A 12,330-nucleotide genomic window follows, 5' to 3' on the forward strand; every position below is an offset into this window, starting at 1 on the left:
AGAATAGCTTTAGTCACCTTCAAGATGGCTTCGGCAGAGGGACTGCTCAAAGTTTGGTTCAACCGGGTCAGGGAGTATGTAATTGCGCCTGCTCTCTTTTGCAAAGCAGCTAGGTGAGCTGTAGGCCTGGACGTCTCGTTGAACCAGACTCCCAGGTAATTATATTTTACTGTTGTGTTAATCCTGACGGGCCCGATGTTCCATGCCAGCCTTTTCTTATTCTTGCATCTGCCAAATACCAGTACCTTCGTCTTTGCCTGGTTGATTTTCAGGGCATTGGCGGAGTTATATATATGAAGCGTATTTAATGCCCGTTGGAGACCCGATTTTGCTTGGTCCATTATTATAATATCATCTGCATATTTTAATATGTGAAGACGCTTTTTAGCGGGTCCCAGTTTTGGCGGGAGAAGATTACTATTCTCCAAGAATATGCTGAGATCGGCTGTGTATAGATTGAACAACAGCGGGGCAAGAACACAGCCTTGCTTTAGCCCATCTTCAACAGCAATTCTTAAAGAGAGTGTCTTTGGGCTGGGTTTAATTCGCACCCACATGTTCTTATGCAGGGAAATTAGTGCACCTAGTAGGTCATGCGGAATCCCCCATTCGATCAGCTTCCTTCACAAGATGTTCCGAGACACTTTGCCAAAAGCCGCGCTGTAGTCTATAAAGCAGCAGTAGAGTGGAAGATGTTTTTTTTGTACTGCTTTTTGACTCAGAGCGGCTAGAGTAATGATGTTGTCTATTGTGGAGGCCGTTGCCCAGAGCCCAGTTTGGTAGTATGGTATTATGTTATTTTCTTCGACCCATTTTTCAAGCATCTGAAGAAGACATCGAGCATATGTCTTTGCCTCCAGGTCTAATAGGGCAATAAGGCGGTAGTTAGCCGGTGACGCAGGGTCACCTTTCTTGAATATGAGGCATAGAATTGAACCTAACCAAGAGTCTGGGAGCTGGCCTGTCGCGAACACGTTGTTAAATAGGGGAGTCAGAAGGGCCGCCCACTCTTGCGGGGCGCATTTAAATAACCCGGCAGGGAGTCCATTGGGCCCTGGAGCTCAGTCTTTTTTCATGACTCGCAGATACTTGGTGATCTCGGTTGCAGTGGTCAGTTCGAAAGTTTCTGTTTGAATGGAAGCAGCACGATCTCTTAGTTCTATCACCGCGGGTTCCCCAGAGTCACTGCGATAAAGAACGGACACATGCAGGGCCCAGGCTCCTTCACAGACTGCATTTCCTCTCGTCTTGTTGGTGGAGCGGAGTTTGTTCATATAATTCCAAAACTGGGACTGACTTTTGCCCTTGAGAAGGGCGAACATTTTTACCCACTCAGACTGTTCTTTGAGTCTCTTGGTCTCCCATAAGGATTTCTAGTAGGTCGTCCGCAGCAATGCCACCTTTTTAGAGGTGTGCACGGTTCCAATCAGTTTGTGCTGGCAGACGGCCTTCCTGAGGGTCCTTCTTTGGGAGGCTAACAATGGGTCATGGGTTTGCTTCGGATGTGGCCCGTGTGTTCTATGATGGAGCACCGGCCCTGCCAGGAGATCCTGTAGCTTAGCAATGGAGTTATCCCACCGGTGGTGTGATTCTGTCAGGGCACTGTGTCTGAAGTTAAGTGTTTTGCACTTGAGCCAGGTTCCCACCTTGGCAGATCCCTGTGAGTCCCATTTGATTCTTCTAACCATGGTGTGCAATTCAGCTCGTGTTGAATGCCCCACGTCTGTCGTTTCGAGGGCGACTTGCACTTGCAGGTCCAGTGTAGCCACTATGGGGTTATGGTCATTCTCCAAACGATAGGGAATTTCCATCCTGGCCAGACGATTACCCAGAAGCGGGGAAAGAAAGATGTAGTCAATAGTTGAGATTCTCCTGAATGTTGGCAAGAAATGAGTGTCCGGGTGCAGCTCCTGCGAGATTTGCTGAGCTGAGCGGAAGTTATGGGTTGTTAGAAAAGTGATCATCGCTTCTTGCTCTTTGTTTTTCCTTGCTAAGACGCCGTTGGTTGCGAGGTCTTTGATGTTAAAGTCTCCTAATAGCAGTAACTCCGTAGATGCAAATTCCGCTAGAAGGTCTACCAGTTGTTTTATCATTAGATCCGTTGCAGTTGATTTTGCGTTTTTTGCTGTATTATGATAAATGTTACTTAGAAGGATAGAGCGTGCCCTGCCTGAAAAAGACAGACCGATAATCAGAACCGTCTGCCCTGCCGTCAGGTTCCGAAGGATAGGTGTGGCCGATATCTTGCACCTATAACTGATGAAAATGGAGAGGCCCCCTGAGGGTCTTCCGTAAGAATTGACCTTGGCGGCCGGTTAAAAACGTTCGTAGTAGCCAAGCAGGGACGATGCGGATAGAGACCAGGTCTCCGGAAAACAGATTATGTCGCTTTTGTTCAGGAATTCAACGGCTGATTTTGAAGCAAGGGTTGACTTTAGCCCGCTCGTGTTCCAAGATGTGATAGTTAGTTTGGAATCGGGCCAGTTGGTGTTCTTGTTAGGAAGAACGCTGTTGTTGGGCGAAGTTGATTGGAGGCTCTTGGACTAAGTCTCCGTAGCTCATGTCGTTGACATGGGGGACAGGGCAATTAAATTTGCAGCTTATCATACGTTGATTTTTATAGCATGCAATGTTTAGGAGATTGTCAGCTTTCGACGCTTCTGGAAGCCAGGCATGGGTTGCGCCCCGGGACCCCTTCAATATGCTGGTGAGCTGTTTCGCGGGGGCCTGTGGGAGAAGGACTTGGGGGTATTTTTGTTGAGTGGGAACCACATTTCAATGCCCCATTTTTCAAGTTGGTTGGCTTCCTTGAGGATTGCATTCCTAATGGATTCCTGAGACCACGTTGTAATGGTGGCCTCTGAGCCCCCTCTCCCTGGTATTGTGGAGAACTTGACTGATGTAAGGTCTGAGGAGGTGACCCCGGCCAGTGCTGGAATGCAGTTGAATAGGCGGAGGAGATTGCATCTGTTAAGGGTATCATGTGGGCCCTTATGCTCGTAGTGTGGATAAAAGATTAGTTCAGCTCTCTTTTCCGGGCTCTGATGATCCTGACTCCTGGCTGTTCCAGGTAAATTAGCTGTCGCCATCAGGGGTTGGAAGCGTGCTTCAAGTGGATAAATAGTCCCCCCCGATTGACTTGTCAATCCCGAGACTTGTGGCACTTGAGGCAAAAAGTGCCTCTGCGGCTGCGGATGAAAGTCCCAACAGACTTCAGTTGGGTCTTCTAATTGATGGGGCGCGCCGCAGTCTGTGGCGTTGCCCACTGTTGAGCTGTGAAGATCCGTGTTCGTGATTACTGCCATTCCCTGGGGTTGTGGTGGGCTATTCCGGTTTTCCATTATTGCTGCAGTGATCTGTACAGGGTTATTCTGGTTCCCAGCGCTGTGGTCATTGGTACTTATTCCTGTAGATTTGTTTGGTAGTAATACGTTTGCTGTGGTTGTGGTGTGCGCTTCTGAGGCTCTTGTGATCCCGGGACTGCCCAGGCCATCCTGTGGGAGGGGGTGAGACACCCTCTTCCCGGACAGACTTTTGTTCTGGGTCTCCCGAGAGCAGAAGGCTCTCACCCAAGGAGCTCAGAACAGTGTCTTGGGTGGCAGGCTGGCAAAAAACTGTCAGGGAGCACACCAGAGGGTGGTAGGTATTCAGGGGTACATGCTAACCACATCTACATAGCGCTGGGAAGCCCGTTTTGGGATAGCCATGTACTCTATAAGAACTTGTAACTAAATAATTAAATAAAGATCTAAAAAGAATAGCCTTGCATGTTTGGGTCAAGGGATGTGAGGCTTTTACATTTCTCAAAGTCTATAAAAAAGGCCAGAAGGATTAATAAATATGCCTTCTTACCATCCCCTTGTGACTCTAGTGGCCACTCTGGTTTCCTGAAGTGTTGCTGACCCCACCTCTCTCTCCATCAATGCACTAACCCACAACTCTCAAGGAGTTACAGTAAGTATGGATGAACAACCATTAGGGCTGTTGACAAAGACCAGCTGAGCCATGAAGTTCAATCACAATCATTTTGTAAAATTGTGGTACAACGTAGGTGGTTCGACAATTAGTCCACACTGCGACAGGTACAAAAACATTGAGACGGTGAGATGAAGCTGAAATGTGATTACGAATGTGAGTGGAAGACAACCTTTAATATTTGGCAGTGGCACGCCTTCTTATAGTCTTACTTTTACTTTATGATTGTTCATTTTTAATCTACGTTTTTTGGAACATAAGGGTTACTCCAACTAGCCCCTGAACTTCGGTATTGTTCCGAAGGAAACAATTATGAATATAAATAATAATAATAATAATAGGCATTCTTGTAGAGCGCAATGGTGACGCACAACGGCGTGTCCCCGCGCTTAGATGCGAGCGTGTTCAGAGGAAGATCAGAGGGAAGGCCCGCTATGAATGTATTACTGAGTAATAATCATTAGATTTGAACAATAGAGGAACATTACAAATCCCACAAACAAGCTTGAAGGAAGACATGTCTGGTACGCATGGAATTAATGTGGATTAGAGGGAATACAAGTCAGATGCAAGGAATAAAGTAGTGTGCAGGCGGGCGAGACGAGCCCAGATGCGATGAGTATATTATGGAACATTAGGAACATGAGCCTATTGGTAGGCCCTGCTGGAACATTGTGTCTCAATGCACTCTTCACAGGACCGGTCCGTGACTACCCATCTGTCAGGGCCCAGCAGACCTCAAATATCTCATCTGGGGCATTCTCCATCATATGCAACACACAGAGAGTGACTGCGCATGCGCGTGAAACCCTATTTTCTTAAACACTACCACTTCCATGATTTTCATCTTGAGCCATGCATGCTTGCTGGCTTTCTATATTACCTACAAATAGATGGTAGATTGTCTAGGGTATGCTGTTCCGAAATAGCTCTTCTGTGCTAGGCATTTGTTATACCATGTGTCCCTTATATTGTGGAAGAGGTGTGGCGCAGTGGCAAGGGAGGCTGACTCTGGAACGCGTGGCCCACGGTTCGATTCCCGGCTCCAGCAGCAAATCAGCCCAGCACCATGTGTCTCTGGGCAATAGCTCGTTTAATCTTCCTGGAGGCTCCCAGCGCCTTGACGCCCTACAGATACTGGACATACTGTTTAGTTCCTAAGTTGTTGACTACAGATTTTATCAACATACTCTACACATGTTCTTGATGCCCATGTCTACCGCTTTCATGAACTTCTTCTAGGCCACCTCTTGCACGTTAGTTATTGATTTGGAGAACGATTCGTCAGTTTTTGTATGAATATCCTTACTATTCTGGCTGTTGTTTATTTTCTCTCTCTGCTTCAGTACTCATCGCATTTTATAGCTCAGTGTTCTCAATATTGGGTTGTCATTCCATTGTGCACAATTCCAAAAAGTGCTTGTAATCTTCGAAGGAGTGAATGGTATGCACATGCAGGAGGGGTTGTCCCTAGCTTGAGTGACAAATGGTGCATTAGAGCAGTAATATTAACCAAAAAGTTGTAGTATGTCAAGTTCACTTTATCCTAAGATTGCTTTGGGAATGTAATGCCAAACGGTTTATCTGTGAGTATATTTAGGCAGTAACACTGGAAAACCATTTGCAGATTTTAAAGATTACTTTACAGAGAAGAACAAAAAATCATTTTCTTTTAACCTACTGCTGCTGATGCAGTTTTAAAAATGTTTACACTGCTATCTCCCAAGGTACAGGCTAGGGGCCACTGCCCCAGGGACCTGGGGGCAGCCATCGGGAAAATTGCTTCTGCAGCAAGCAATGCACTCAGTAAGCATTTTGCAGGTGAGAAAATTAACTTAGATTGCATTGAACTAACTGGTGGCAATCAAAGCAGTAACCTTAGGTACCCCATATAATAATTGGCAAAGGTGAAATTAGCAGATCAATGCATGCCATGAACGTTTGAGACATTAGGGATGCAATCATAGGTCTAGTCATGTAGGACTGCTACTCTGCAAACCCTCAAAGACCTGGTATGCAATTCAGAAAAACATCTGATGGGACAAGGACCCATAAACTAGCCCAGGAACTGCATGAGCGACATCCTTACAGCATCCTGTCTCACTTCTCCTGACCAGCCACAAGCACTTAAATCCCAGCTCTAGGTTTGCAAACAACTCATCTATCTTAACAAGCCCTGTGGAAACAATGGTGAGTAAGACTACCTCACACAGGACTGCCCTGCCACAGACGTGGAAAGCTTTTCCATTTAGGCAAGGTATGTCTCTGAAAGGGTGGGCACAATGCAGCACATGCCACATGTGTTTGATGTCTGTAGGAAGGTCCAAGTTGGGAAGATGGATGAGTGAAAGCCCTGAAAGATGACTGAGGGGCTCATGTTTCCCATGAAATTCCAAGAGGTCTGTTTAACCCTGGCACTTATTGAACACCGTAGCATCAAATTACAACCCTGTATTTAACATTGACACCCCGGTAAAGCTAAGGCACTCGCATAACTACAACAAGCGAAACTACAAGTAATGCTTTGGTAGGAACACCCTGGTCTTGCGATGAAAAGTGGAGCAATGGATTTGAAAGTCAATCCCACAGTCTCCCTGAAGGCATGATCCCAGGGGGCAATGATACTATACAGTGAGAGTCCTGTGTGGTGAACATGGAAGGTAGAGAGAAAGAACACGTCTGCAGTCTTCAGTCACAAGAGGAACTTCTTCACAAGAGTGCAATTAACGACTTTGATGGGTTAACTTGTGGGTCAGGGCTGCTCTTTCAGGTGAGGAGCAGCATGGCATTACCATAATAAATTAGCACAGAACAGATATGACATATCAGTTGGATAAATGACTCATCAGTTCCTTCAGAACAGTAGACAATACTGAGCCCCTGCAGGAACCATGAAACACCTGGGACCCCAAAGGAACCAGCCCTGTAGATGCCATCAGACCACCACCATGTGATGCAGATATTCTGAATTTTCATACATTAGGAAACAGTAAAGAAAGTCCTTGGAGTTTCTGTAATGGGAAATGGTGGAGGCTAACATGAACCGCGGAAGGAGTCCCAAAATAACAAAGGTGAGGGACACAGAGCCAGTGATGAACTATGTGAGAGTGGGAGACCCACCACAAATGAAAAACTGCTAGGCACCACCTCCCTAGTTCTGCCTCTATTTATGTGTATCCAGAAACAATGTGCATAACTCTACCACAGGACCGGAGGCTTCTGATTATGCTTCTCTTTCGTTTATTTGCTACTCACAGCAGCCAATGAAAAACGTTTTGTATGGAAATACAACTACATTTCCCATGATCACATCCTGAGTGACCCTATAAGAGCCACCATATCCTGTTACTGAGCCTCTTTCTTTGCTGCTCACTCAGAGTTAAGTGGACTTCATTATACATTACTAAGTTAATGTGCTTATTGTTTGATGCAATTTATGCATTTTGTAGGTCGCGCGTTCTCGCGCTTTATTGATTTCAGCCCGATTGGGCGGTTTTACTGTCTGGCTCCTGCTGGGAGCAGGGACATGTTTAATTGCTTGGGGCCCGCTCGGGCAGTATTCCGACAAACTCCAGCTGGGAGCATTGGTACTGCGCTGTCTCCGGCAGTTACTCAGTGGTTAATGTGTGCGCTCTTTTCGCGCTTCCCGCTACAGGCTTCCCTCATTTGCCGGTACGGCTATTTCGAGAGCTTTCATCGCTCTGGCATGCGTAGCCCCATTGGGCTACTTTTTGGTAGGTTTTGGGCTATGCACATCATACGCGCCCCTAATTTGCTCCGAGACTCATTTAGCCCAGAGAATTTATACGGAGAAGTCCTGCTACGCCTGACTTGGCTGCAATCATTGTCTGGCCCCCTGGAGTGAGCACAGGCATCACACATCAGTTGCTTGGCTCTCCCTGCAGCCTGTGGGCTGTAAAAATTGAATATACAGCTTTGCTGAGGAGCTAGGTACATTATTTATTTTCTGTGTGCAGTGGGTTGACTCCCCCTTTACTCCTCCGTATTAGTCCTCATTCTTCTATTATAACTATAGAAATACATCACAGCAATGGATGACTGGGTCAGATATGAAGAGTATGATATGTACCAAGAGAAAGTGCAAACAACTTCTTTGGTGGACAATATTCTTGAAGATCTGGATGCCTCTGTCCAAGAGTCTGTCAACCGGGCCATCGAGAAAGCAGTCCCTGGTACTGTACAGCAGGCGATGGCTGCTGCATTGAAACCCATTACTAAACAGTTAGAGAGGTTTGATAAGCGGCAAGGTTTTACAGCACCAGCCGACCCCCAAAAGGTTGACGCAACAGATGAACCTAAGGCAGGGCCAATCAATCAATCAATAAATCAATCAATCAATCATATCATTTGTAAAGCGCACTACTCACCAGTGAGGGTCTCAAGGGGGTGGGGAATGCTGCTACTGCTCGAAAAGCCAGGTCTTGAGGAGTTTTCTGAAGGTGAGCAGGTCTTGGGTCTGCCGTAGGTGGATAGGGAGGGTGTTCCAGGTCTTAGCCGCGAGGTGGGAGAACGATCTGCCACCAGAGGCAACTCTTCGGAAGCGGGGGACTGTGGAGAGGGCGAGGTTGGCGGAGCGGAGCTGGCGGGTGGGGGCGTAGAAGCTGGGTCGTCTGTTGAGGTACGTTGGTCCGGTGTTGTGGAGTGCCTTGTGTGCGTGGGTGAGGAGCTTGAAGGTTATCCTCTTGTTGACCGGGAGGCAGTGCAGGTCTCTCTGGTTGGGTGTGATGTGGCTGCGACAAGGGATGTTGAGGATCAGGCGTGCAGAGGCGTTCTGGATGCGTTGGAGCCATCGCAGGAGTTTGGCTGAGGCTCCTGCGTAGAGGGCATTTCCGTAGTCCAACCTGCTGCTGAAGACAGCCTGGGTGACCATTCTTCTCGTTTCAGTGGGGATCCACTTGTAGATCCTGCGGAGCATGCAGAGGGTGTTGAAGCAGGAGGAGGAGACAGCGTTGACCTGTTTAGTCATGGAGAGGGTGGAGTTGAGGATTACTCCAGGTTGCGTGCGTGGTCGGTGGGTGTTGGAGTGGTTCCCAGTGTGGTCGGCCACCAGGAGCAGTCCCAGGTCGAAGGGTTGGATCCGAGGATGAGGACCTCTGTCTTCTCCGAATTCAGCTTCAGTCGGCTGTTCCATATACATTCAGCTATGGCCTTCATTCCTTTGTGAAGGTTGGTTTTGGCAGTATCGGGCCCTTGGTGAGGGAGAGGATCAGCTGGGTGTCATCGGCGTTGGAGATGATGTTGAGGTTTTGCTGACGGGCGACATGGGCGAGCGGTGCCATGTAGATGTTAAACAGAGTTGGAGCGTCAGAAGTGAATGGACACCGACACCATGAGGACAGAAACCACCGATGAGGAGCCTGCTCCCAAGAAAAAGTCAAGGAAGACAAAGAATGTGGAGCAGGATCTATACCAAAGTTTAAATACACCCTTTACTTTCAATCCGACCGACACTGTACACCCTAGGTCGTTGGTTGGGCACCAGCTCCAGAGGTTGCAGCATACCTGCACAACAATCTACGCAAAAGCTTTGTTAAAGACTTGTGCAACAGGTTTCGTTCCGAGTGCCTTAGGCCTAATATCCCAAACAAGGTAGCGGACTCGCCGGACATCGACGCCAGCCTCCTTACTTTTCTTACAAAATGTGTCAAAGACCCAAAGAAAGGAATTGATCGATCTGGCGAGGCTGCCAGGACAAACTCCTGGATGTGGCGGGCCATTAGACAAGATTTTGGAAATGGCCTTGGAGACAAAGGAATCTTGCGCTCCCGTGGATCCCGATGTACTGGCAGGTTGGACACAAAGGGCGATATGTTTGTTGGGGAATGCCAATTGTGAAATCTCCACTGAGAGGTGCAAATCTCTCCTTATGAGGATGGACTTGAATCTAATGGGGCTTGCAGCAGCGGAACCTGGTCATTTAGCGGAGGGTAACCTCTATAGTGAGCGTTTCGTGAAGTACATTTCCAAATATGTAGGCACATTCACGTCCCTGGACGAGGCCTAATCTGGCATAAAACGAGTGTTTCAAGCAGGCCTTTTTAACCGGGCCGGGTGAGGCAGAGGACGCTCGCCAGGCCACCAGTACTATCAAGGTCCTCAGCGAGGAGATTACGGCTGTGGCAGCGGAGAGTGGGACTCCACTCGTGGTGGAACATTCTATCCCACCAGAGAGCGTTTTGGTAGGAGACGCTTCAACAGAGGTGGAGAACGAGGGGGCTTCCAGGGTCCAGAGTCTGCAGGTGAGTGCTATAGATCAATTTCTGTTACCCTTGGGGGGGTCACACTCAATTTTTCACTCACAATTGGGCTCTGATATCACAAGCTGCATGGATTTTGTAAACAATTCAGGTTTTTCAACTAGATTTTTTATCAGACTCAGACAAGAGTGCGATTTTATAGATGCAGAACTCGAAGAATTACTTCAGAAACACACTATTGTCTATTGCGACGATGGTCCTCACGGTTTCTGCAGTAATATATTCTTAGTGCAGAAGAAAGGAGAAGGTCACAGGTTAGTATTGAATCTCAAAGAGTTCAACCAGTATATGACCTACAAAATTTCAAGATGGAAGGCATCCATCTTTTGACAGATTTACTGAAGAAAGGAGACTGGATGGTCAATTTGGATCTAAAAGATGCCTACCTGTCAATCGCTATATTTGCTCCCCACCATCGTTTTCTGCAGTTTCAATGGTGAAACCAGTGGTTGGAACCTTTCGGGCTTTCCTCGGCACCGTGGTGTTTCACCAAGGTGATGAAACAGGTGATAGCTCATTTTCGAGAGCATGGGGTCCGCATGACGATATACTTATAATGGCTCAGACTCCGTCCCTAGCTGCACAGCACTTGCGCATGACCATGTCTATTCTTCAAAATTTTGGCTTCGTGATCAACGGACCCAAATCGGCTCTATGTCTTTCCCAGACAATAGATTAATTTGGGGTTTGTCATAAATTCTCCGACGGCCCAACAGCCTACCCCGTTCGAAATTGAGGGATATCAAGAAAGAACTCACTACTCTGTTGTCCAAACAGACGGTCTCCCTGCGGACGATCGCCAGGATTGTGGGTCTTCTGGCATCCTACATTCAGGTGATACTTCCGGGCCCTCTTCTTTATCGGGCCCTTCAGAGGTTAAAGATTCAACACCTTCGGAAAGGCTTGTTTTACACAGACTTGATCCCCCTTTCCCAAGAAGTTCGACAAGAGATTCAGTGGTGGCTGGGCCACGTGGAAGCATGGAATGGCAGAGCCATTTTCGGCTCTCAACCAGAGGTAGTTATAGAGTCCGATGCCAGCCGTTGGGTGGGGGAGCGCGCTGCAGAGATATCCCCACAGGAGGATGGTGGTCCCTGCACGAACTCGAGCTTCATATCAACTGTCTAGAGCTATTACCAGGGTCGTTTGTGATCCGGACACTATCCCCCAAACAACTTTCATGTCGGATGGAAAATAACTCAGCAGTGAGGTATATCAACAAGTTGAGAGGCACAAGGTTGTCACTGCTTGCGGAGATAGCGAAGGACTTCTGGCATTACTGCCTGAGTCGTAAGATTTCGGTCTTAGCCGAAAGACTACAGCGATTGGCAGCTCCTGCCCCAGATATTCAGTTGGTTACAAGCGATATGGGGCAGCTGCAAGATAGACCTCTTTGCATCCAGGCTGAATCGGCAGCTGCGGCAGTTTTTCAGCTGGAGACCAGATCCGTCAGCAATGGCGACGGATGTGTTTTCTCAGAACTGGTCCAAGGGTCTGATTTATGTTTTTCCTCTCTTCATCTTGATTCCCAGGGTGACAACACAGGTAACCCGCCAATTGGCGGAGGTGATTCTAATAACCCCCCTGTGGAAGTCGCAGCCCTGGTTCCCAATATTATTGGAGATGAGCTGCGACTCCCCCAAGATGATCCTGTGGTCCTCGACGATGCTCCAGGGCCCTCATGGAGAAATGCACCCAATGGTGTTATCGGGGCAGTTGTCCCTGATGGCCTGGAGGCTTTCAGGCAAAGATGGGAAATCCCTGGATTTTCGGACAAAGCTGGGGCTTTCATCTACCAAGCCTGGGCTCCCTCCACCAGGGAACGATATTCTTCAGCCTGGAAGGGCTGGGTTCGTTGGTGCGTGGAATGACACGTGGATGCCGTGGGGGCTGACCTATCCCATGTTGTGAATTTCTTATCAGAAAAAGCGTCAGAAGGTTTGGCGTACCATTCGGTTAACAATTTCCATTCAGCCATTTCTGCTGGTCACTCCCAGATGGATGGCAAACCTGTGGGTATGCACCCGGTAGTCTGTAAGTTAGTAAAGGGTATTAGGGTAGCAAATCATCCCTAACC

This window comes from Lissotriton vulgaris, chromosome 9 (assembly GCF_964263255.1).
Source record: "Lissotriton vulgaris chromosome 9, aLisVul1.2, whole genome shotgun sequence".
Classification (NCBI taxonomy): domain Eukaryota; kingdom Metazoa; phylum Chordata; class Amphibia; order Caudata; family Salamandridae; genus Lissotriton; species Lissotriton vulgaris.